This window comes from Balaenoptera borealis, assembly GCF_965194805.1.
Source record: "Balaenoptera borealis genome assembly, chromosome: 10".
Taxonomy (NCBI): Eukaryota; Metazoa; Chordata; class Mammalia; order Artiodactyla; family Balaenopteridae; genus Balaenoptera; species Balaenoptera borealis.
In genome coordinates, this window is record NC_138874.1 from 28,566,865 (window position 1) to 28,593,888 (window position 27,024).

Below are 27,024 nucleotides of genomic sequence, written 5' to 3' on the forward strand. Positions count from 1 at the left end.
TGACATCTGTCATGGAACATTGTGCTGACAGGGGCCATGGAGCATTGTGATGACAGGTATAATGTGGCATTGTAATGACAGTGGTCATAGAGCATTGTGATGAAATGGATCATGGAGCAATGTGATTACAGGGACCATGTAGCATTGCGAATGCATAGGCTATGGAGCATTGTGATGACAGGAGTCAAGGAGCATTGTGATGTAAGTGGTCATGGATCATTGTGATGACAAGTGTCCTGGACCATTGTGATGACACGGGTCATGGAGCATTGTGATGGCAAGGGCCATGGCGAATTGTGATGACATGTGTCTTGGGGCATTGTGATGACAGTGGTCATCTAGAATTGTGATAAAAGGTATCATGGAGCACTGTGATGACAGGGGCCATGGAGTATTGTAATGACAAGGCCATGGAACATTGTGATGACAAGTATCATGGAGCTTTGTGATGACACGAGCATTCATCATTATGATGACAAGAGTTCTGGAGCATTGTGATGACAAGGGCATGGAGCATTGTGATTACAGGGTCATGGAGCATTGTGATGACAACTGTCATGGGACTTTGTGATGACAGGGTTCATGGAGCATTGTGATTAAAGGGGCCATGGAGCATTTTGATGACAAGGGCAGGCGAACATTTTGATTACATTGGTAATGGAGCATTGTGATGACATGGGCAGGGAACATTGTGAAGACAGGTGTAATGGAACATTGTGATTACAGGGGACATGGAGCATTTTGATGACATGGGCAGGCAACATTGTGATGACAGGTGTCATGGAGCATTGTGATGACAACTGTCATGTAACGTTGTGCTGACAGGGATCATGGAGCATTGTGATGAGACGGTCATTGGAGCATTGTGATGACAGGCGTACTGGAGCCTTCTGAGGAAAGGTGTCATGGGTCATTGTGATTACAGCGATCATGGAACATTGTGATGACAGTGGTCATGGAGCATTGTAATGACAGGGGCCATGGAGCATTGTGATGACAGGGGTCATGGGGCATTGTGATGACAGTGGTCATGGAGCATTGTGATGAAAGGGGTCATGGAGCACTGTGATCACAGGGGCCATGTATAATTGTGATGACAAAGGCCATGGAGCATTGTGATGACAGTTGTCATGGAGCATTGTGTTGAAAGGGGCATGGAGCATTGTGACGACAATGGTCATGGAGCATTGTGATGACTGGTATCATGGAGCATTGTTCTGAAAAAGGTCATGGGGCAGTGTAATGACAAGTATCATGGAGGATGTGATGAAAGGAGTCATGGAGCATTGTGATTAAATGGATCATGAGGCATTTTGATGACAAGAGTCATGGAACATTGTGATGACAGGGCTAATGGAGCATTGTGATGACAAGGGCTATGGAGCATTGTGATGACTGGGGTCATGGAGCATTGTGATGAAAGGGGTCATGGATCACTACGATGACATGGGTAATGGAGCATTGTGATGATATGAGCATGGATCATTGTGATGACAGGGGCCAGGGAGCATTGAGAATGACAAGGGCAGGGAACATTGTGATGACAGCAGTCATGGATCATTGTGATGATACCTGTCATGGAACATTGTGCTGACAGGGGCTATGGAGCATTGTGATGACAGGTGTCATGTGGCATTGTGATGACAGTGGTCATAGAGCATTGTGATGACAGGGGTCAAGGAGCATTGTGATGAAAGTGGTCATGGAGCACCGTGATGACACGGGCATGGAGAATTATGATGACAAGAGTTCTGGAGCATTGTGATGACAAGGGTATGGAGCATTGTGATTACAGGGGACCAGGAGCATTGTGATTACATGGGCAGTGAATATTGTGATGACAGGGGTCATGGAGCACTGTGATGACTAGAGTCATGGAACATTGGGAGGACAGGGATCATGGAGCATTGTGATAAGAGTGGCCTTGGAGCATTATGATGATAGGCATCATGGGGCATTGTGATGACAGCGGTCTTGGAGCATTGTGATGAAAGGGATCAGGGAGCAATGTGATTACAGGAGCCATGGAGCATTGTGAATGCATAGGCCATGGAGCAATGAAATGACAGGGGTCAAGGAGCATTGTGATGACAGTGGTCATCGAGAATTGTGAGGAAAGGTAACATGGAGCACTGTGATAACAGGGGCCATGGAGCATTTTGATGACAAGTGTCATGGAGCATTGTGATGAGACGGGCATGGAGCATTATGATGCCAAGAGTTCTGGAGCATTGTGGTGACAAGGGCATGGAGCATTGTGATGACAAGGGCCATGGCCAATTCTGATGACAGGTGTCATCGGGCATTGTGATGACAGAGGTTATCTAGCATTGTGATGAAACGTACAATGGATCAATGTGATAACAAGGGCCATGGAGCATTGTGATGATAAAGACCATGGAGCATTTTAATGAAAAGTGTCATGGAGAATTGTGATGAGACGGGCATGGAGCATTATGATGACAAGAGTTCTGGAGCATTGTGTTGACAAGGGAATGGAGCATTGTGATTACAGGGACCATGGAGGATAGTGATGACATCTGTCATGGAATATTGGGCTGACAGGGGCCATGGAGCATCGTGATGACAGGTATAATGTGGCATTGTAATGACAGTGGTCATAGAGCATTGTGATAAAATGGATCATGGAGCAATGTGATTACAGGGACCATGTAGCATTGCGAATGCATAGGCTATGGAGCATTGTGATGACAGGAGTCAAGGAGCATTGTGATGTAAGTGGTCATGGATCATTGTGATGACAAGTGTCCTGGACCACAGTGATGACACGGGTCATGGAGCATTGTGATGGCAAGGGCCATGGCGAATTGTGATGACATGTGTCTTGGGGCATTGTGATGACAGTGGTCATCTAGAATTGTGATAAAAGGTATCATGGAGCACGGTGATGACAGGGGCCATGGAGTATTGTAATGACAAGGCCATGGAACATTGTGATGACAAGTATCATGGAGCTTTGTGATGACACGAGCATTCATCATTATGATGACAAGAGTTCTGGAGCATTGTGATGACAAGGGCATGGAGCATTGTGATTACAGGGTCATGGAGCATTGTGATGACAACTGTCATGGAACATTGTGATGACAGGGTTCATGGAGCATTGTGATTAAAGGGGCCATGGAGCATTTTGATGACAAGGGCAGGCGAATATTTTGATTACATTGGTAATGGAGCATTGTGATGACATGGGCAGGGAACATTGTGAAGACAGGTGTAATGGAACATTGTGATTACAGGGGACATGGAGCATTTTGATGACATGGGCAGGCAACATTGTGATGACAGGTGTCATGGTGCATTGTGATGACAATTGTCATGGAACGTTGTGCTGACAGGGATCATGCAGCATTGTGATGAGACGGTCATTGGAGCATTGTGATCACAGGCGTACTGGAGCCTTCTGAGGAAAGGTGTCATGGGTCATTGTGATTACAGCGATCATGGAACATTGTGATGACAGTGGTCATGGAGCATTGTAATGACAGGGGCCATGGAGCATTGTGATGACAGTGGTCATGGAGCATTGTGATGAAAGGGGTCATGGAGCACTGTGATAACAGGGGCCATGTATAATTGTGATGACAAAGGCCATGGAGCATTGTGATGACAGTTGTCATGGAGCATTGTGTTGAAAGGGGCATGGAGCATTGTGACTACAATGGTCATGGAGCATTGTGATGACTGGTATCATGGAGCATTGTTCTGAAAAAGGTCATGGGGCAGTGTAATGACAAGTATCATGGAGGATGTGATGAAAGGAGTCATGGAGCACTGTGATTCAATGGATCATGAGGCATTTTGATGACAAGAGTCATGGAACATTGTGATGACAGGGCTAATGGAGCATTGTGATGACAAGGGCTATGGAGCATTGTGATGACTGGGGTCATGGAGCATTGTGATGAAAGGGGTCATGGATCACATCGATGACATGGGTAATGGAGCATTGTGATGATATGAGCATGGAGCATTGTGATGACAGGGGCCAGGGAGCATTGAGAATGACAAGGGCAGGGAATATTGTGATGACAGCAGTCATGGATCATTGTGATGATACCTGTCATGGAACATTGTGCTGACAGCGGCTATAGAGCATTGTGATGACAGGTGTCATGTGGCATTGTGATGACAGTGGTCATGGAGCACTGTGATGACACGGGAATGGAGCATTATGATGAGAAGAGTTCTGGAGCATTGTGATGACAATGGTATGGAGCATTGTGATTACAGGGGACCAGGAGCATTGTGATTACATGGGCAGTGAATATTGTGATGACAGGGGTCATGGAGCACTGTGATGAGAGGGGCCTTGGAGCATTATGATAATAGGCGTCATGGGGCATTGTGATGACAGCGGTCTTGGAGCATTGTGATGAAAGGGATCATGGAGCAATGTGATTACAGGAGCCATGGAGCATTGTGAATGCATAGGCCATGGAGCAATGAAATGACAGGGGTCAAGGAGCATTGTGATGTAAGTTGTCATGGAGCATTGTGATGACTATTGTCCATGAACATTGTGATGACATGGTTCATGGAGCATTGTGATGACAGGTGTCATGTGGAATTGTGAGGAGAGCGGTCATATAGAATTGTGATGAAAGGTATCAGGGAGGACTCTGATGACAGGGGCCGTGGAGCATTGTGATGACAGTGGTCATCTAGAATTGTGATGAAATATACCAGGGAGCATTGTGATGACAGGGGTCATGGATCAACGCAATTTTAGGGGCCATGGAGCATTGTGAATACAAAGATCATGGAGCATTGAGAAGACAGGGGTCACGGATCATTGTGATGACAAGGGTCCTGGAACCTTGTGATGACACGGTTCTTGGAGCATTGTGATGACAAGGTTCTTCAAGCATTGTGATGACACGGGCATGGAGCATTATGATGACAAGATTTCTGGAGCATTGTGATGACAAGGGTATGGATCACTATGATTACAGGGGACCAGGAGCATTGTGATTACATGGGCAGTGAATATTGTGATGACAGGAGTCATGGAGCACTGTGATGACTAGTGTCATGGAACATTGTGATTACAGGGATCATGGAGCATTGTGATGAGAGGGGCCTTAGAGCATTATGATGATAGGCGTCATGGGGCATTGTGATGACAGCGGTCTTGGAGCATTGTGATGAAAGGGATCATGGAGCAATGTGCTTACAGGAGCCATGGAGCATTGTGAATGCATAGGCCATGGAGCAATGAAATGACAGGGGTCAAGGAGCATTGTGATGTAAGTTGTCATGGAGCATTGTGATGACAAGTGTCCATGAACATTGTGATGACATGGTTCATGGAGCATTGTGATGACAAGTGCCATGGCGAATTGTGATGACAGGTGTCATGGGGCATTGTGATGACAGTGGTCATGTAGAATTTTAATGAAAGGTATCATGGAGGACTCTGACGACAGGGGCCGTGGAGCACTGTGATGACAGTGGTCATCTAGAATTGTGATGAAATATACCAGGGAGCATTGTGATGACAGGGGTCATGGATCACCGCAATTATAGGGGCCATGGAGCATTGTGAATACAAAGATCATGGAGCATTGAGATGACAGGGGTCATGGATCATTGTGATGACAAGGGTCCTGGAACCTTGTGATGACACGGTTCATGGAGCATTGTGATGACAAGGTTCTTCAAGCATTGTGATGACACGGGCATGGAGCATTATGATGACAAGAGTTCTGGAGCATTGTGATGAAAAGGGTATGGAGCACTGTGATTACAGGGGACCAGGAGCATTGTGATTACATGGGCAGTGAATATTGTGATGACAGGGGTTCATGGAGCACTATGATGACAAGTGACATGGAACATTGTGATGACAGGGTTCATGGAGCATTGTGATGAGAGGGGCCTTGGAGCATTATGATGATAGGCGTCATGGGGTATTGAGATGAGAGTGGTCATAGAACATTGTGATGAAAGGGATCATGGAGCAATGTGATTACAGGGGCCATGGAGCATTTTGAATGCATAGGCCATGGAGCAGTGTGATGACAGGGGTCATGGAGCATTGTGATGACAAGTGTCCTGGATCATTGTGATGACACGGGTCATGGAGCATTGTGATGGCAAGGGCCATGGCGAATTGTGATGACATGTGTCTTGGGGCATTGTGATGACAGTGGTCATCTAGAATTGTGATAAAATGTATCATGGAGCACTGTGATGACAGGGGCCATGGAGTATTGTAATGACAAGGCCATGGAACATTGTGATGACAAGTATCATGGAGCTTTGTGATGACACGAGCATTCATCATTATGATGATAAGAGTTCTGGGGCATTGTGATGACAAGGGCATGGAGCATTGTGATTACAGGGTCATGGAGCATTGTGATGACAACTGTTATGGAACATTGTGATGACAGGGTTCATGGAGCATTGTGATTAAAGGGGCCATGGAGCATTTTGATGACAAGGGCAGGCGAACATTTTGATTACATTGGTAATGGAGCATTGTGATGACATGGGCAGGGAACATTGTGAAGACAGGTGTAATGGAACATTGTGATTACAGGGGACATGGAGCATTTTGATGACATGGGCAGGCAACATTGTGATGACAGGTGTCATGGACCATTGGGATGACAATTGTCATGGAACGTTGTGCTGACAGGGATCATGGAGCATTGTGATGAGACGGTCATTGGAGCATTGTGATGACAGGCGTACTGGAGCCTTCTGAGGAAAGGTGTCATGAGTCATTGTGATTACAGCGATCATGGAACATTGTGATGACAGTGGTCATGGAGCATTGTAATGACAGGGGCCATGGAGCATTGTGATGACAGGGGTCATGGGGCATTGTGATGACAGTGGTCATGGAGCATTGTGATGAAAGGGGTCATGGAGCACTGTGATCACAGGGGCCATGTATAATTGTGATGACAAAGACCATGGAGCATTGTGATGACAGTTGTCATGGAGCATTGTGTTGAAATGGGCATGGAGCATTGTGACGACAATGGTCATGGAGCATTGTGATGACTGGTATCATGGAGCATTGTTCTGAAAGAGGTCATGGGGCAGTGTAATGACAAGTATCATGGAGGATGTGATGAAAGGAGTCATGGAGCATTGTGATTAAATGGATCATGAGGCATTTTGATGACAAGAGACATGGAACATGGTGATGACAGGGCTAGTGGAGCATTGTGATGACAAGGGCTATGGAGCATTGTGATGACTGGGGTCATGGAGCATTGTGATGAAAGGGGTCATGGATCACTACGATGACATGGGTAATGGAGCATTGTGATGATATGAGCATGGAGCATTGTGATGACATGGTTCATGGAGCATTGTGATGACAAGTGCCATGGAGAATTGTGATGACAGGTGTCATGGAGCATTGTGATGACTGGTATCATGGAGCATTGTTCTGAAAAAGGTCATGGGGCAGTGAAATGACAAGTGTCATGGAGGATGTGATGAAAGGAGTCATGGAGCATTGTGATTAAATGGATCATGAGGCATTTTGATGACAAGAGTCATGGAACATTGTGATGACAGGGCTAATGGAGCATTGTGATGACAAGGGCTATGGAGCATTGTGATGACTGGGGTCATGGAGCATTGTGATGAAAGCGGTCATGGATCACTACGATGACATGGGTAATGGAACATTGTGATGATATGAGCATGGAGCATTGTGAGGACAGGGGCCAGGGAGCAATGAAATGATAAGGGCAGGGAACATTGTGATGACAGCAGTCATGGATCATTGTGATGATACCTGTCATGGAACATTGTGCTGACAGGGGCTATAGAGCATTGTGATGACAGGTGTCATGTGGCATTGTGATGACAGTGGTCATAGAGCATTGTTATGACAGGGGTCAAGGAGCATTGTGATGACAGTGGTCATGTAGAATTGTAATGAAAGGTATCATGGAGGACTCTGACGACAGGGGCCGTGGAGCACTGTGATGACAGTGGTCATCTAGAATTGTGATGAAATATACCAGGGAGCATTGTGATGACAGGGGTCATGGATCACCGCAATTATAGGGGCCAGGGAGCATTGTGAATACAAAGATCATGGAGCATTGAGATGACAGGGTCATGGATCATTGTGATGACAAGGGTCCTGGAACCTTGTGATGACACGGTTCATGGAGCATTGTGATGACAAGGTTCTTCAAGCATTGTGATGACACGGGCATGGAGCATTATGATGACAAGAGTTCTGGAGCATTGTGATGAAAAGGGTAGTGAGCACTGTGATTACAGGAGACCAGGAGCATTGTGATTACATGGGCAGTGAATATTGTGATGACAGGGGTTCATGGAGCACTGTGATGACAAGTGTCATGGAACATTGTGATGACAGGGTTCATGGAGTATTGTGATGAGAGGGGCCTTGGAGCATTATGATGATACGCGTCATGGGGCCTTGTGATGACAGCGGTCTTGGAGCATTGTGATGAAATGGATCATGGAGCAATGTGATTACAGGGGCCATGGAGCATTTTGAATGCATAGGCCATGGAGCAGTGTGATGACAGGGGTCATGGAGCTCTGTGATGAATCTGGTCATAGTTCATTGTGATGATAAGTGTCCAGGAACATTGTGATGACATGGATCATGGAGCATTGTGATGACAAGGGCCATGGCGAATTGTGATGACAGGTGTCATGGGGCCTTTTGATGACAGTGGTCATCTAGAATTGTGATGAAAGGTAACATGGAGCACTATGATAACAGGGGCCATGGAGCATTGTGATGACAAAGGCCATGGAGCATTTTGATGACAAGTGTCATGGAGCATTGTGATGAGACGGGCATGGAGCATTATGATGCCCAGAGTTCTGGAGCATTGTGGTGACAAGGGCATGGAGCATTGTGATGACAAGGGCCATGGCCAATTCTGATGACAGGTGTCCTCGGGCATTGTGATGACAGAGGTTATCTAGCATTGTGATGAAAGGTTCCATGGATCACTGTGATAATAGTGGCCATGGAGCATTGTGATGATAAAGGCCATGGAGCATTTTAATGAAAAGTGTCATGGAGAATTGTGAGGAGACGGGCATGGAGCATTATGATGACAAGAGTTCTGGAGCATTGCGTTGACAAGGGAATGGAGCATTGTGATTACAGGGACCATGGAGGAGAGTGATGACATCTGTCATGGAACATTGTGCTGACAGGGGCCATGGAGCATTGTGATGACAGGTATAATGTGGCATTGTAATGACAGGGGTCATAGAGCATTGTGATGAAATGGATCATGGAGCAATGTGATTACAGGGACCATGTAGCATTGCGAATGCATAGGCTATGGAGCATTGTGATGACAGGAGTCAAGGAGCATTGTGATGTAAGTGGTCATGGATCATTGTGATGACAAGTGTCCTGGACCATTGTGATGACACGGGTCATGGAGCATTGTGATGGCAAGGGCCATGGCGAATTGTGATGACATGTGTCTTGGGGCATTGTGATGACAGTGGTCATCTAGAATTGTGATAAAAGGTATCATGGAGCACTGTGATGACAGGGGCCATGGAGTATTGTAATGACAAGGCCATGGAACATTGTGATGACAAGTATCATGGAGCTTTGTGATGACACGAGCATTCATCATTATGATGACAAGAGTTCTGGAGCATTGTGATGACAAGGGCATGGAGCATTGTGATTACAGGGTCATGGAGCATTGTGATGACAACTGTCATGGAACATTGTGATGACAGGGTTCATGGAGCATTGTGATTAAAGGGGCCATGGAGCATTTTGATGACAAGGGCAGGCGAACATTTTGATTACATTGGTAATGGAGCATTGTGATGACATGGGCAGGGAACATTGTGAAGACAGGTGTAATGGAACATTGTGATTACAGGGGACATGGAGCATTTTGATGACATGGGCAGGCAACATTGTGATGACAGGTGTCATGGAGCATTGTGATGACAATTGTCATGGAACGTTGTGCTGACAGGGATCATGGAGCATTGTGATGAGACGGTCATTGGAGCATTGTGATGACAGGCGTACTGGAGCCTTCTGAGGAAAGGTGTCATGGGTCATTGTGATTACAGCGATCATGGAACATTGTGATGACAGTGGTCATGGAGCATTGTAATGACAGGGGCCATGGAGCATTGTGATGACAGGGGTCACGGGGCATTGTGATGACAGTGGTCATGGAGCATTGTGATGAAAGGGGTCATGGAGCACTGTGATCACAGGGGCCATGTATAATTGTGATGACAAAGGCCATGGAGCATTGTGATGACAGTTGTCATGGAGCATTGTGTTGAAAGGGGCATGGAGCATTGTGACGACAATGGTCATGGAGCATTGTGATGACTGGTATCATGGAGCATTGTTCTGAAAAAGGTCATGGGGCAGTGTAATGACAAGTATCATGGAGGATGTGTTGAAAGGAGTCATGGAGCATTGTGATTAAATGGATCATGAGGCATTTTGATGACAAGAGTCATGGAACATTGTGATGACAGGGCTAATGGAGCATTGTGATGACAAGGGCTATGGAGCATTGTGATGACTGGGGTCATGGAGCATTGTGATGAAAGGGGTCATGGATCACTACGATGACATGGGTAATGGAGCATTGTGATGATATGAGCATGGATCATTGTGATGACAGGGGCCAGGGAGCATTGAGAATGACAAGGGCAGGGAACATTGTGATGACAGTAGTCATGGATCATTGTGATGATACCTGTCATGGAACATTGTGCTGACAGGGGCTATAGAGCATTGTGATGACAGGTGTCATGTGGCATTGTGTTGACAGTGGTCATAGAGCATTGTGATGACAGGGGTCAAGGAGCATTGTGATGAAAGTGGTCATGGAGCACTGTGATGACACGGGAATGGAGCATTATGATGACAAGAGTTCTGGAGCATTGTGATGACAAGGGTATGGAGCATTGTGATTACAGGGGACCAGGAGCATTGTGATTACATGGGCAGTGAATATTGTGATGACAGGGGTCATGGAGCACTGTGATGACTAGTGTCATGGAACATTGTGATGACAGGGATCATGGAGCATTGTGATGAGAGGGGCCTTGGAGCAGTATGATGATAGGCGTTATGGGGCATTGTGATGACAGCGGTCTTGGAGCATTGTGATGAAAGGGATCATGGAGCAATGTGATTACAGGAGCCATGGAGCATTGTGAATGCATAGGCCATGGAGCAATGGAATGACAGGGGTCAAGGAGCATTGTGATGTAAGTTGTCATGGAGCATTGTGATGACTATTGTCCATGAACATTGTGATGACATGGTTCATGGAGCATTGTGATGACAGGTGTCATGTGGAATTGTGATGAGAGCGGTCATATAGAATTGTGATGAAAGGTATCAGGGAGGACTCTACTGACAGGGGCCGTGGAGCACTGTGATGACAGTGGTCATCTAGAATTGTGATGAAATATACCAGGGAGCATTGTGATGACAGGGGTCATGGATCACCGCAATTATAGAGGCCATGGAGCATTGTGAATACAAAGATCATGGAGCATTGAGATGACAGGGGTCACGGATCATTGTGATGACAAGGGTCCTGGAACCTTGTGATGACACGGTTCATGGAGCATTGTGATGACAAGGTTCTTCAAGCATTGTGATGACACGGGCATGGAGCATTATGATGACAAGAGTTCTGGAGCATTGTGATGACAAGGGTATGGAGCACTATGATTACAGGGGACCAGGAGCATTGTGATTACATGGGCAGTGAATATTGTGATGACAGGGGTCATGGAGCACTGTGATGACTAGTGTCATGGAACATTGTGATGACAGGAATCATGGAGCATTGTGATGAGAGGGGCCTTGGAGCACTATGATGATAGGCGTCATGGGGCATTGTGATGACAGCGGTCTTGGAGCATTGTGATGAAAGGGATCATGGAGCAATGTGCTTACAGGAGCCATGGAGCATTGTGAATGCATAGGCCATGGAGCAATGAAATGACAGGGGTCAAGGAGCATTGTGATGTAAGTTGTCATGGAGCATTGTGATGACAAGTGTCCATGAACATTGTGATGACATGGTTCATGGAGCATTGTGATGACAAGTGCCATGGCGAATTGTGATGACAGGTGTCATGGGGCATTGTGATGACAGTGGTCATGTAGAATTGTAATGAAAGGTATCATGGAGGATTCTGACGACAGGGGCCGTGAGGCACTGTGATGACAGTGGTCATCTAGAATTGTGATGAAATATACCAGGGAGCAATGTGATGACAGGGGTCATGGATCACCGCAATTATAGGGGCCATGGAGCATTGTGAATACAAAGATCATGGAGCATTGAGATGACAGGGGTCATGGATCATTGTGATGACAAGGGTCCTGGAACCTTGTGATGACACGGTTCATGGAGCATTGTGATGACAAGGTTCTTCAAGCATTGTGATGACACGGGTATGGAGCATTATGATGACAAGAGTTCTGGAGCATTGTGATGAAAAGGGTATGGAGCACTGTGATTACAGGGGACCAGGAGCATTGTGATTACATGGGCAGTGAATATTGTGATGACAGGGGTTCATGGAGCACTGTGCTGACAAGTGTCATGGAACATTGTGATGACAGGGTTCATGGAGCATTGTGATGAGACGGGCCTTGGAGCATTATGATGATAGGCGTCATGGGGTATTGTGATGAGAGTGGTCATAGAACATTGTGATGAAAGGGATCATGGAGCAATGTGATTACAGGGGCCATGGAGCATTTTGAATGCATAGGCCATGGAGCAGTGTGATGACAGTGGTCATAGAGCATTGTGATGAAATGGATCATGGAGCAATGTGATTACAGGGACCATGTAGCATTGCGAATGCATAGGCTATGGAGCATTGTGATGACAGGAGTCAAGGAGCATTGTGATGTAAGTGGTCATGGATCATTGTGATGACAAGTGTCCTGGACCATTGTGATGACACGGGTCATGGAGCATTGTGATGGCAAGGGCCATGGCGAATTGTGATGACATGTGTCTTGGGGCATTGTGATGACAGTGGTCATCTAGAATTGTGATAAAAGGTATCATGGAGCACGGTGATGACAGGGGCCATGGAGTATTGTAATGAGAAGGCCATGGAACATTGTGATGACAAGTATCATGGAGCTTTGTGATGACACGAGCATTCATCATTATGATGACAAGAGTTCTGGAGCATTGTGATGACAAGGGCATGGAGCATTGTGATTACAGGGTCATGGAGCATTGTGATGACAACTGTCATGGAACATTGGGATGACAGGGTTCATGGAGCATTGTGATTAAAGGGGCCATGGAGCATTTTGATGACAAGGGCAGGCGAACATTTTGATTACATTGGTAATGGAGCATTGTGATGACATGGGCAGGGAACATTGTGAAGACAGGTGTAATGGAACATTGTGATTACAGGGGACATGGAGCATTTTGATGACATGGGCAGGCAACATTGTGATGACAGGTGTCATGGAGCATTGTGATGACAATTGTCATGGAACGTTGTGCTGACAGGGATCATGGAGCATTGTGATGAGACGGTCATTGGAGCATTGTGATGACAGGCGTACTGAAGCCTTCTGAGGAAAGGTGTCATGGGTCATTGTGATTACAGCGATCATGGAACATTGTGATGACAGTGGTCATGGAGCATTGTAATGACAGGGGCCATGGAGCATTGTGATGACAGGGGTCATGGGGCATTGTGATGACAGTGGTCATGGAGCATTGTGATGAAAGGGGTCATGGAGCACTGTGATCACAGGGGCCATGTATAATTGTGATGACAAAGGCCATGGAGCATTGTGATGACAGTTGTCATGGAGCATTGTGTTGAAAGGGGTACGGAGCATTGTGACGACAATGGTCATGGAGCATTGTGATGACTGGTATCATGGAGCATTGTTCTGAAAAAGGTCATGGGGCAGTGTAATGACAAGTATCATGGAGGATGTGTTGAAAGGAGTCATGGAGCATTGTGATTAAATGGATCATGAGGCATTTTGATGACAAGAGTCATGGAACATTGTGATGACAGGGCTAATGGAGCATTGTGATGACAAGGGCTATGGAGCATTGTGATGACTGGGGTCATGGAGCATTGTGATGAAAGGGGTCATGGATCACTACGATGACATGGGTAATGGAGCATTGTGATGATATGAGCATGGATCATTGTGATGACAGGGGCCAGGGAGCATTGAGAATGACAAGGGCAGGGAACATTGTGATGACAGCAGTCATGGATCATTGTGATGATACCTGTCATGGAACATTGTGCTGACAGGGGCTATAGAGCATTGTGATGACAGGTGTCATGTGGCATTGTGATGACAGTGGTCATAGAGCATTGTGATGACAGGGGTCAAGGAGCATTGTGATGAAAGTGGTCATGGAGCACTGTGATGACACGGGAATGGAGCATTATGATGACAAGAGTTCTGGAGCATTGTGATGACAAGGGTATGGAGCTTTGTGATTACAGGGGACCAGGACCATTGTGATTACATGGGCAGTGAATATTGTGATGACAGGGGTCATGGAGCACTGTGATGACTAGTGTCATGTAACATTGTGATGACAGGGATCATGGAGCATTGTGATGAGAGGGGCCTTGGAGCATTATGATGATAGGCGTTATGGGGCATTGTGATGACAGCGGTCTTGGAGCATTGTGATGAAAGGGATCATGGAGCAATGTGATTACAGGAGCCATGGAGCATTGTGAATGCATAGGCCATGGAGCAATGGAATGACAGGGGTCAAGGAGCATTGTGATGTAAGTTGTCATGGAGCATTGTGATGACTATTGTCCATGAACATTGTGATGACATGGTTCATGGAGCATTGTGATGACAGGTGTCATGTGGAATTGTGATGAGAGCGGTCATATAGAATTGTGATGAAAGGCATCAGGGAGGACTCTGCTGACAGGGGCCGTGGAGCACTGTGATGACAGTGGTCATCTAGAATTGTGATGAAATATACCAGGGAGCATTGTGATGACAGGGGTCATGGATCACCGCAATTATAGAGGCCATGGAGCATTGTGAATACAAAGATCATGGAGCATTGAGATGACAGGGGTCACGGATCATTGTGATGACAAGGGTCCTGGAACCTTGTGATGACACGGTTCATGGAGCATTGTGATGACAAGGTTCTTCAAGCATTGTGATGACACGGGCATGGAGCATTATGATGACAAGAGTTCTGGAGCATTGTGATGACAAGGGTATGGAGCACTATGATTACAGGGGACCAGGAGCATTGTGATTACATGGGCAGTGAATATTGTGATGACAGGGGTCATGGAGCACTGTGATGACTAGTGTCATGGAACATTGTGATGACAGGAATCATGGAGCATTGTGATGAGAGGGGCCTTGGAGCACTATGATGATAGGCGTCATGGGGCATTGTGATGACAGCGGTCTTGGAGCATTGTGATGAAAGGGATCATGGAGCAATGTGCTTACAGGAGCCATGGAGCATTGTGAATGCATAGGCCATGGAGCAATGAAATGACAGGGATCAAGGAGCATTGTGATGTAAGTTGTCATGGAGCATTGTGATGACAAGTGTCCATGAACATTGTGATGACATGGTTCATGGAGCATTGTGATGACAAGTGCCATGGCGAATTGTGATGACAGGTGTCATGGGGCATTGTAATGACAGTGGTCATGTAGTATTGTAATGAAAGGTATCATGGAGGACTCTGACGACAGGGGCCGTGAGGCACTGTGATGACAGTGGTCATCTAGAATTGTGATGAAATATACCAGGGAGCATTGTGATGACAGGGGTCATGGATCACCGCAATTATAGGGGCCATGGAGCATTGTGAATACAAAGATCATGGAGCATTGAGTTGACAGGGGTCATGGATCATTGTGATGACAAGGGTCCTGGAACCTTGTGATGACACGGTTCATGGAGCATTGTGATGACAAGGTTCTTCAAGCATTGTGATGACACGGGCATGGAGCATTATGATGACAAGAGTTCTGGAGCATTGTGATGAAAAGGGTATGGAGCACTGTGATTACAGGGGACCAGGAGCATTGTGATTACATGGGCAGTGAATATTGTGATGACAGGGGTTCATGGAGCACTGTGCTGACAAGTGTCATGGAACATTGTGATGACAGGGTTCATGGATCATTGTGATGAGACGGGCCTTGGAGCATTATGATGATAGGCGTCATGGGGTATTGTGATGAGAGTGGTCATAGAACATTGTGATGAAAGGGATCATGGAGCAATGTGATTACAGGGGCCATGGAGCATTTTGAATGCATAGGCCATGGAGCAGTGTGATGACAGTGGTCATAGAGCATTGTGATGAAATGGATCATGGAGCAATGTGATTACAGGGACCATGTAGCATTGCGAATGCATAGGCTATGGAGCATTGTGATGACAGGAGTCAAGGAGCATTGTGATGTAAGTGGTCATGGATCATTGTGATGACAAGTGTCCTGGACCATTGTGATGACACGGGTCATGGAGCATTGTGATGGCAAGGGCCATGGCGAATTGTGATGACATGTGTCTTGGGGCATTGTGATGACAGTGGTCATCTAGAATTGTGATAAAAGGTATCATGGAGCACGGTGATGACAGGGGCCATGGAGTATTGTAATGAGAAGGCCATGGAACATTGTGATGACAAGTATCATGGAGCTTTGTGATGACACGAGCATTCATCATTATGATGACAAGAGTTCTGGAGCATTGTGATGACAAGGGCATGGAGCATTGTGATTACAGGGTCATGGAGCATTGTGATGACAACTGTCATGGAACATTGGGATGACAGGGTTCATGGAGCATTGTGATTAAAGGGGCCATGGAGCATTTTGATGACAAGGGCAGGCGAACATTTTGATTACATTGGTAATGGAGCATTGTGATGACATGGGCAGGGAACATTGTGAAGACAGGTGTAATGGAACATTGTGATTACAGGGGACATGGAGCATTTTGATGACATGGGCAGGCAACATTGTGATGACAGGTGTCATGGAGCATTGTGATGACAATTGTCATGGAACGTTGTGCTGACAGGGATCATGGAGCATTGTGATGAGACGGTCATTGGAGCATTGTGATGACAGGCGTACTGAAGCCTTCTGAGGAAAGGTGTCATGGGTCATTGTGATTACAGCGATCATGGAACATTGTGATGACAGTGGTCATGGAGCATTGTAATGACAGGGGCCATGGAGCATTGTGATGACAGGGGTCATGGGGCATTGTCATGACAGTGGTCATGGAGCATTGTGATGAAAGGGGTCATGGAGCACTGTGATCACAGGGGCCATGTATAATTGTGATGACAAAGGCCATGGAGCATTGTGATGACAGTTATCATGGAGCATTGTGTTGAAAGGGGCATGGAGCATTGTGACGACAATGGTCATGGAGCATTGTGATGACTGGTATCATGGAGCATTGTTCTGAAAAAGGTCATGGGGCAGTGTAATGACAAGTATCATGGAGGATGTGTTGAAAGGAGTCATGGAGCATTGTGATTAAATGGATCATGAGGCATTTTGATGACAAGAGTCATGGAACATTGTGATGACAGGGCTAATGGAGCATTGTGATGACAAGGGCTATGGAGCATTGTGATGACTGGGGTCATGGAGCATTGTGATGAAAGGGGTCATGGATCACTACGATGACATGGGTAATGGAGCATTGTGATGATATGAGCATGGATCATTGTGATGACAGGGGCCAGGGAGCATTGAGAATGACAAGGGCAGGGAACATTGTGATGACAGTAGTCATGGATCATTGTGATGATACCTGTCAAGGAACATTGTGCTGACAGGGGCTATAGAGCATTGTGATGACAGGTGTCATGTGGCATTGTGATGACAGTGGTCATAGAGCATTGTGATGACAGGGGTCAAGGAGCATTGTGATGAAAGTGGTCATGGAGCACTGTGATGACACGGGAATGGAGCATTATGATGACAAGAGTTCTGGAGCATTGTGATGACAAGGGTATGGAGCATTGTGATTACAGGGGACCAGGACCATTGAGATTACATGGGCAGTGAATATTGTGATGACAGGGGTCATGGAGCACTGTGATGACTAGTGTCATGGAACATTGTGATGACAGGGATCATGGAGCATTGTGATGAGAGGGGCCTTGGAGCATTATGATGATAGGCATTATGGGGCATTGTGATGACAGCGGTCTTGGAGCATTGTGATGAAAGGGATCATGGATCAATGTGATTACAGGAGCCATGGAGCATTGTGAATGCATAGGCCATGGAGCAATGGAATGACAGGGGTCAAGGAGCATTGTGATGTAAGTTGTCATGGAGCATTGTGATGACTATTGTCCATGAACATTGTGATGACATGGTTCATGGAACATTGTGATGACAGGTGTCATGTGGAATTGTGATGAGAGCGGTCATATACAATTGTGATGAAAGGTATCAGGGAGGACTCTGATGACAGGGGCCGTGGAGCACTGTGATGACAGTGGTCATCTAGAATTGTGATGAAATATACCAGGGAGCATTGTGATGACAGGGGTCATGGATCACCGCAATTATAGAGGCCATGGAGCATTGTGAATACAAAGATCATGGAGCATTGAGATGACAGGGGTCACGGATCATTGTGATGACAAGGGTCCTGGAACCTTGTGATGACACGGTTCATGGAGCATTGTGGTGACAAGGTTCTTCAAGCATTGTGATGACACGGGTATGGAGCATTATGATGACAAGAGTTCTGGAGCATCGTGATGAAAAGTGTATGGAGCACTGTGATTACAGGGGACCAGGAGCATTGTGATTACATGGGCAGTGAATATTGTGATGACAGGGGTCATGGAGCACTGTGATGACTAGTGTCATGGAACATTGTGATGACAGGAATCATGGAGCATTGTGATGAGAGGGGCCTTAGAGCATTATGATGATAGGCGTCATGGGGCATTGTGATGACAGCGGTCTTGGAGCATTGTGATGAAAGGGATCATGGAGCAATGTGCTTACAGGAGCCATGGAGCATTGTGAATGCATAGGCCATGGAGCAATGAAATGACAGGGGTCAAGGAGCATTGTGATGTAAGTTGTCATGGAGCATTGTGATGACAAGTGTCCATGAACATTGTGATGACATGGTTCATGGAGCATTGTGATGACAAGTGCCATGGCGAATTGTGATGACAGGTGTCATGGGGCATTGTGATGACAGTGGTCATGTAGAATTGTAATGAAAGGTATCATGGAGGACTCTGACGACAGGGGACGTGAGGCACTGTGATGACAGTGGTCATCTAGAATTGTGATGAAATATACCAGGGAGCATTGTGATGACAGGGGTCATGGATCACCGCAATTATAGGGGCCATGGAGCATTGTGTATACAAAGATCATGGAGCATTGAGATGACAGGGGTCATGGATCATTGTGATGACAAGGGTCCTGGAACCTTGTGATGACACGGTTCATGGAGCATTGTGATGACAAGGTTCTTCAAGCATTGTGATGACACGGGCATGGAGCATTATGATGATAAGAGTTCTGGAGCATTGTGATGAAAAGGGTATGGAGCACTGTGATTACAGGGGACCAGGAGCATTGTGATTACATGGGCAGTGAATATTGTGATGACAGGGGTTCATGGAGCACTGTGCTGACAAGTGTCATGGAACATTGTGATGACAGGGTTCATGGAGCATTGTGATGAGACGGGCCTTGGAGCATTATGATGATAGGCGTCATGGGGTATTGTGATGAGAGTGGTCATAGAACATTGTGATGAAAGGGATCATGGAGCAATGTGATTACAGGGGCCATGGAGCATTTGGAATGCATAGGCCATGGAGCAGTGTGATGACAGTGGTTATAGAGCATTGTGATGAAATGGGTCATGGAGCAATGTGATTACAGGGACCATGTAGCATTGCGAATGCATAGGCTATGGAGCATTGTGATGACAGGAGTCAACGAGCATTGTGATGTAAGTGGTCATGGATCATTGTGATGACAAGTGTCCTGGACCATTGTGATGACACAGGTCATGGAGCATTGTGATGGCAAGGGCCATGGCGAATTGTGATGACATGTGTCTTGGGGCATTGTGATGACAGTGGTCATCTAGAATTGTGATAAAAGGTATCATGGAGCACGGTGATGACAGGGGCCATGGAGTATTGTAATGACAAGGCCATGGAACATTGTGATGACAAGTATCATGGAGCTTTGTGATGACACGAGCATTCATCATTATGATGACAAGAGTTCTGGAGCATTGTGATGACAAGGGCATGGAGCATTGTGATTACAGGGTCATGGAGCATTGTGATGACAACTGTCATGGAATATTGTGATGACAGGGTTCATGGAGCATTGTGATGACAACTGTCATGGGACATTGTGATGACAGGGTTCATGGAGCATTGTGATTAAAGGGGCCATGGAGCATTTTGATGACAAGGGCAGGCGAACATTTTGATTACATTGGTAATGGAGCATTGTGATGACATGGGCAGGGAACATTGTGAAGACAGGTGTAATGGAACATTGTGATTACAGGGGACATGGAGCATTTTGATGACATGGGCAGGCAACATTGTGATGACAGGTGTCATGGAGCATTGTGATGACAATTGTCATGGAACGTTGTGCTGACAGGGATCATGGAGCATTGTGATGAGACGGTCATTGGAGCATTGTGATGACAGGCGTACTGGAGCCTTCTGAGGAAAGGTGTCATGGGTCATTGTGATTACAGCGATCATGGAACATTGTGATGACAGTGGTCATGGAGCATTGTAATGACAGGGGCCATGGAGCATTGTGATGACAGGGGTCATGGGGCATTGTGATGACAGTGGTCATGGAGCATTGTGATGAAAGGGGTCATGGAGCACTGTGATCACAGGGGCCATGTATAATTGTGATGACAAAGGCCATGGAGCATTGTGATGACAGTTGTCATGGAGCATTGTGTTGAAAGGGGCATGGAGCATTGTGACGACAATGGTCATGGAGCATTGTGATGACTGGTATCATGGAGCATTGTTCTGAAAAAGGTCATGGGGCAGTGTAATGACAAGTATCATGGAGGATGTGTTGAAAGGAGTCATGGATCATTGTGATTAAATGGATCATGAGGCATTTTGATGACAAGAGTCATGGAACATTGTGATGACAGGGCTAATGGAGCATTGTGATGACAAGGGCTATGGAGCATTGTGATGACTGGGGTCATGGAGCATTTGTGATGAAAGGGGTCATGGATCACTACGATGACATGGGTAATGGAGCATTGTGATGATATGAGCATGGAGCATTGTGATGACAGGGGCCAGGGAGCATTGAGAATGACAAGGGCAGGGAACATTGTGATGACAGCAGTCATGGATCATTGTGATGATACCTGTCATGGAACATTGTGCTGACAGGGGCTATAGAGCATTGTGATGACAGGTGTCATGTGGCATTGTGATGACAGTGGTCATAGAGCATTGTGATGACAGGGGTCAAGGAGCATTGTGATGAAAGTGGTCATGGAGCACTGTGATGACACGGGAATGGAGCATTATGATGACAAGAGTTCTGGAGCATTGTGATGCAAGGGTATGGAGCATTGTGATTACAGGGGACCAGGAGCATTGTGATTACATGGGCAGTGAATATTGTGATGACAGGGGTCATGGAGCACTGTGATGACTAGTGTCATGTAACATTGTGATGACAGGGATCATGGAGCATTGTGATGAGAGTGGCCTTGGAGCATTAAGATGATAGGCGTTATGGGGCATTGTGATGACAGCGGTCTTGGAGCATTGTGATGAAAGGGATCATGGAGCAATGTGATTACAGTAGCCATGGAGCATTGTGAATGCATAGGCCATGGAGCAATGGAATGACAGGGGTCAAGGAGCATTGTGATGTAAGTTGTCATGGAGCATTGTGATGACTATTGTCCATGAACATTGTGATGACATGGTTCATGGAGCATTGTGATGACAGGTGTCATGTGGAATTGTGATGAGAGCGGTCATATAGAATTGTGATGAAAGGTATCAGGGAGGACTCTGATGACAGGGGCCGTGGAGCACTGTGATGACAGTGGTCATCTAGAATTGTGATGAAATATACCAGGGAGCATTGTGATGACAGGGGTCATGGATCACCGCAATTATAGAGGCCATGGAGCATTGTGAATACAAAGATCATGGAGCATTGAGATGACAGGGGTCACGGATCATTGTGATGACAAGGGTCCTGGAACCTTGTGATGACACGGTTCATGGAGCATTGTGATGACAAGGTTCTTCAAGCATTGTGATGACACGGGCATGGAGCATTATGATGACAAGAGTTCTGGAGCATTGTGATGACAAGGGTATGGAGCACTATGATTACAGGGGACCAGGAGCATTGTGATTACATGGGCAGTGAATATTGTGATGACAGGGGTCATGGAGCACTGTGATGACTAGTGTCATGGAACATTGTGATGACAGGAATCATGGAGCATTGTGATGAGAGGGGCCTTAGAGCATTATGATGATAGGCGTCATGGGGCATTGTGATGACAGCGGTCTTGGAGCATTGTGATGAAAGGGATCATGGAGCAATGTGCTTACAGGAGCCATGGAGCATTGTGAATGCATAGGCCATGGAGCAATGAAATGACAGGGGTCAAGGAGCATTGTGATGTAAGTTGTCATGGAGCATTGTGATGACAAGTGTCCATGAACATTGTGATGACATGGTTCATGGAGCATTGTGATGACAAGTGCCATGGCGAATTGTGATGACAGGTGTCATGGGGCATTGTGATGACAGTGGTCATGTAGAATTGTAATGAAAGGTATCATGGAGGACTCTGACGACAGGGGCCGTGAGGCACTGTGATGACAGTGGTCATCTAGAATTGTGATGAAATATACCAGGGAGCATTGTGATGACAGGGGTCATGGATCACCGCAATTATAGGGGCCATGGAGCATTGTGAATACAAAGATCATGGAGCATTGAGATGACAGGGGTCATGGATCATTGTGATGACAAGGGTCCTGGAACCTTGTGATGACACGGTTCATGGAGCATTGTGATGACAAGGTTCTTCAAGCATTGTGATGACACGGGCATGGAGCATTATGATGACAAGAGTTCTGGAGCATTGTGATGAAAAGGGTATGGAGCACTGTGATTACAGGGGACCAGGAGCATTGTGATTACATGGGCAGTGAATATTGTGATGACAGGGGTTCATGGAGCACTGTGCTGACAAGTGTCATGGAACATTGTGATGACAGGGTTCATGGAGCATTGTGATGAGACGGGCCTTGGAGCATTATGATGATAGGCGTCATGGGGTATTGTGATGAGAGTGGTCATAGAACATTGTGATGAAAGGGATCATGGAGCAATGTGATTACAGGGGCCATGGAGCATTTTGAATGCATAGGCCATGGAGCAGTGTGATGACAGGGGTCATGGAGCATTGTGATGAATGTGGTCATAGTTCATTGTGATGATAAGTGTCCAGGAACATTGTGATGACATGGATCATGGAGCATTGTGATGACAAGGGCCATGGCGAATTGTGATGACAGGTGTCATGGGGCATTGTGATGACAGTGGTCAACTAGAATTGTGATGAAAGGTAACATGGAGCACTGTGATAACAAGGGCCATGGAGCATTGTGATGACAAAGGCCATGGAGCATTTTGATGACAAGTGTCATGGAGCATTGTGATGAGACGGACATGGAGCATTATGATGCCAAGAGTTCTGGAGCATTGTGGTGACAAGGGCATGGAGCATTGTGATGACAAGGGCCATGGCCAATTCTGATGACAGGTGTCATCGGGCATTGTGATGACAGAGGTTATCTAGCATTGTGATGAAAGGTACAATGGATCAATGTGATAACAGGGGCCATGGAGCATTGTGATGATAAAGACCATGGAGCATTTTAATGAAAAGTGTCATGGAGAATTGTGATGAGACGGGCATGGAGCATTATGATGACAAGAGTTCTGGAGCATTGCGTTGACAAGGGAATGGAGCATTGTGATTACAGGGACCATGGAGGATAGTGATGACATCTGTCATGGAATATTGGGCTGACAGGGGCCATGGAGCATTGTGATGACAGGTATAATGTGGCATTGTAATGACAGTGGTCATAGAGCATTGTGATGAAATGGATCATGGAGCAATGTGATTACAGGGACCATGTAGCATTGCGAATGCATAGGCTATGGAGCATTGTGATGACAGGAGTCAAGGAGCATTGTGATGTAAGTGGTCATGGATCATTGTGATGACAAGTGTCCTGGACCATTGTGATGACACGGGTCATGGAGCATTGTGATGGCAAGGGCCATGGCGAATTGTGATGACATGTGTCTTGGGGCATTGTGATGACAGTGGTCATCTAGAATTGTGATAAAAGGTATCATGGAGCACGGTGATGACAGGGGCCATGGAGTATTGTAATGACAAGGCCATGGAACATTGTGATGACAAGTATCATGGAGCTTTGTGATGACACGAGCATTCATCATTATGATGACAAGAGTTCTGGAGCATTGTGATGACAAGGGCATGGAGCATTGTGATTACAGGGTCATGGAGCATTGTGATGACAACTGTCATGGAACATTGGGATGACAGGGTTCATGGAGCATTGTGATTAAAGGGGCCATGGAGCATTTTGATGACAAGGGCAGGCGAACATTTTGATTACATTGGTAATGGAGCATTGTGATGACATGGGCAGGGAACATTGTGAAGACAGGTGTAATGGAACATTGTGATTACAGGGGACATGGAGCATTTTGATGACATGGGCAGGCAACATTGTGATGACAGGTGTCATGGAGCATTGTGATGACAATTGTCATGGAACGTTGTGCTGACAGGGATCATGGAGCATTGTGATGAGACGGTCATTGGAGCATTGTGATGACAGGCGTACTGGAGCCTTCTGAGGAAAGGTGTCATGGGTCATTGTGATTACAGCGATCATGGAACATTGTGATGACAGTGGTCATGGAGCATTGTAATGACAGGGGCCATGGAGCATTGTGATGACAGGGGTCATGGGGCATTGTGATGACAGTGGTCATGGAGCATTGTGATGAAAGGGGTCATGGAGCACTGTGATCACAGGGGCCATGTATAATTGTGATGACAAAGGCCATGGAGCATTGTGATGACAGTTGTCATGGAGCATTGTGTTGAAAGGGGCATGGAGCATTGTGACGACAATGGTCATGGAGCATTGTGATGACTGGTATCATGAAGCGTTGTTCTGAAAAAGTTCATGGGGCAGTGTAATGACAAGTATCATGGAGGATGTGATGAAAGGAGTCATGGAGCATTGTGATTAAATGGATCATGAGGCATTTTGATGACAAGAGTCATGGAACATTGTGATGACAGGGCTAATGGAGCATTGTGATGACAAGGGCTATGGAGCATTGTGATGACTGGGGTCATGGAGCATTGTGATGAAAGCGGTCATGGATCACTATGATGACATGGGTAATGGAGCATTGTGATGATATGAGCATGGATCATTGTGATGACAGGGGCCAGGGAGCACTGAGAATGACAAGGGCAGGGAACATTGTGATGACAGCAGTCATGGATCATTGTGATGATACCTGTCATGGAACATTGTGCTGACAGGGGCTATAGAGCATTGTGATGACAGGTGTCATGTGGCATTGTGATGACAGTGGTCATAGAGCATTGTGATGACAGGGGTCAAGGAGCATTGTGATGAAAGTGGTCATGGAGCACTGTGATGACACGGGAATGGAGCATTATGATGACAAGAGTTCTGGAGCATTGTGATGCAAGGGTATGGAGCATTGTGATTACAGGGGACCAGGAGCATTGTGATTACATGGGCAGTGAATATTGTGATGACAGGGGTCATGGAGCACTGTGATGACTAGTGTCATGTAACATTGTGATGACAGGGATCATGGAGCATTGTGATGAGAGGGGCCTTGGAGCATTAAGATGATAGGCGTTATGGGGCATTGTGATGACAGCGGTCTTGGAGCATTGTGATGAAAGGGATCATGGAGCAGTGTGATTACAGGAGCCATGGAGCATTGTGAATGCATAGGCCATGGAGCAATGGAATGACAGGGGTCAAGGAGCATTGTGATGTAAGTTGTCATGGAGCATTGTGATGACTATTGTCCATGAACATTGTGATGACATGGTTCATGGAGCATTGTGATGACAGGTGTCATGTGGAATTGTGATGAGAGCGGTCATATAGAATTGTGATGAAAGGTATCAGGGAGGACTCTGATGACAGGGGCCGTGGAGCACTGTGATGACAGTGGTCATCTAGAATTGTGATGAAATATACCAGGGAGCATTGTGATGACAGGGGTCATGGATCACCGCAATTATAGAGGCCATGGAGCATTGTGAATACAAAGATCATGGAGCATTGAGATGACAGGGGTCACGGATCATTGTGATGACAAGGGTCCTGGAACCTTGTGATGACACGGTTCATGGAGCATTGTGATGACAAGGTTCTTCAAGCATTGTGATGACACGGGCATGGAGCATTATGATGACAAGAGTTCTGGAGCATTGTGATGACAAGGGTATGGAGCACTATGATTACAGGGGACCAGGAGCATTGTGATTACATGGGCAGTGAATATTGTGATGACAGGGGTCATGGAGCACTGTGATGACTAGTGTCATGGAACATTGTGATGACAGGAATCATGGAGCATTGTGATGAGAGGGGCCTTAGAGCATTATGATGATAGGCGTCATGGGGCATTGTGATGACAGCGGTCTTGGAGCATTGTGATGAAAGGGATCATGGAGCAATGTGCTTACAGGAGCCATGGAGCATTGTGAATGCATAGGCCATGGAGCAATGAAATGACAGGGGTCAAGGAGCATTGTGATGTAAGTTGTCATG

General features: G+C 46.3%; 1 long non-coding RNA gene across 5 annotated transcripts in view; it reads left to right on the forward strand.

Moving 5' to 3' along the window:
• Positions 1-27,024, forward strand: part of LOC309636271 — an 868,657-nt gene that overhangs the window by 496,779 nt on the left and 344,854 nt on the right. For 2 of the 5 annotated variants that reach the window (XR_014249351.1, XR_014249352.1), the window contains one exon: positions 7,319-7,385. The exons of 2 other annotated variants lie outside the window; for them this stretch is intronic. This is a non-coding gene — a long non-coding RNA (uncharacterized lncRNA). Of the gene's footprint in view, positions 1-7,168; positions 7,239-7,318; positions 7,386-27,024 lie in introns of those variants that run through there. One more of the 5 variants, XR_014249353.1, reaches the window with a different exon arrangement.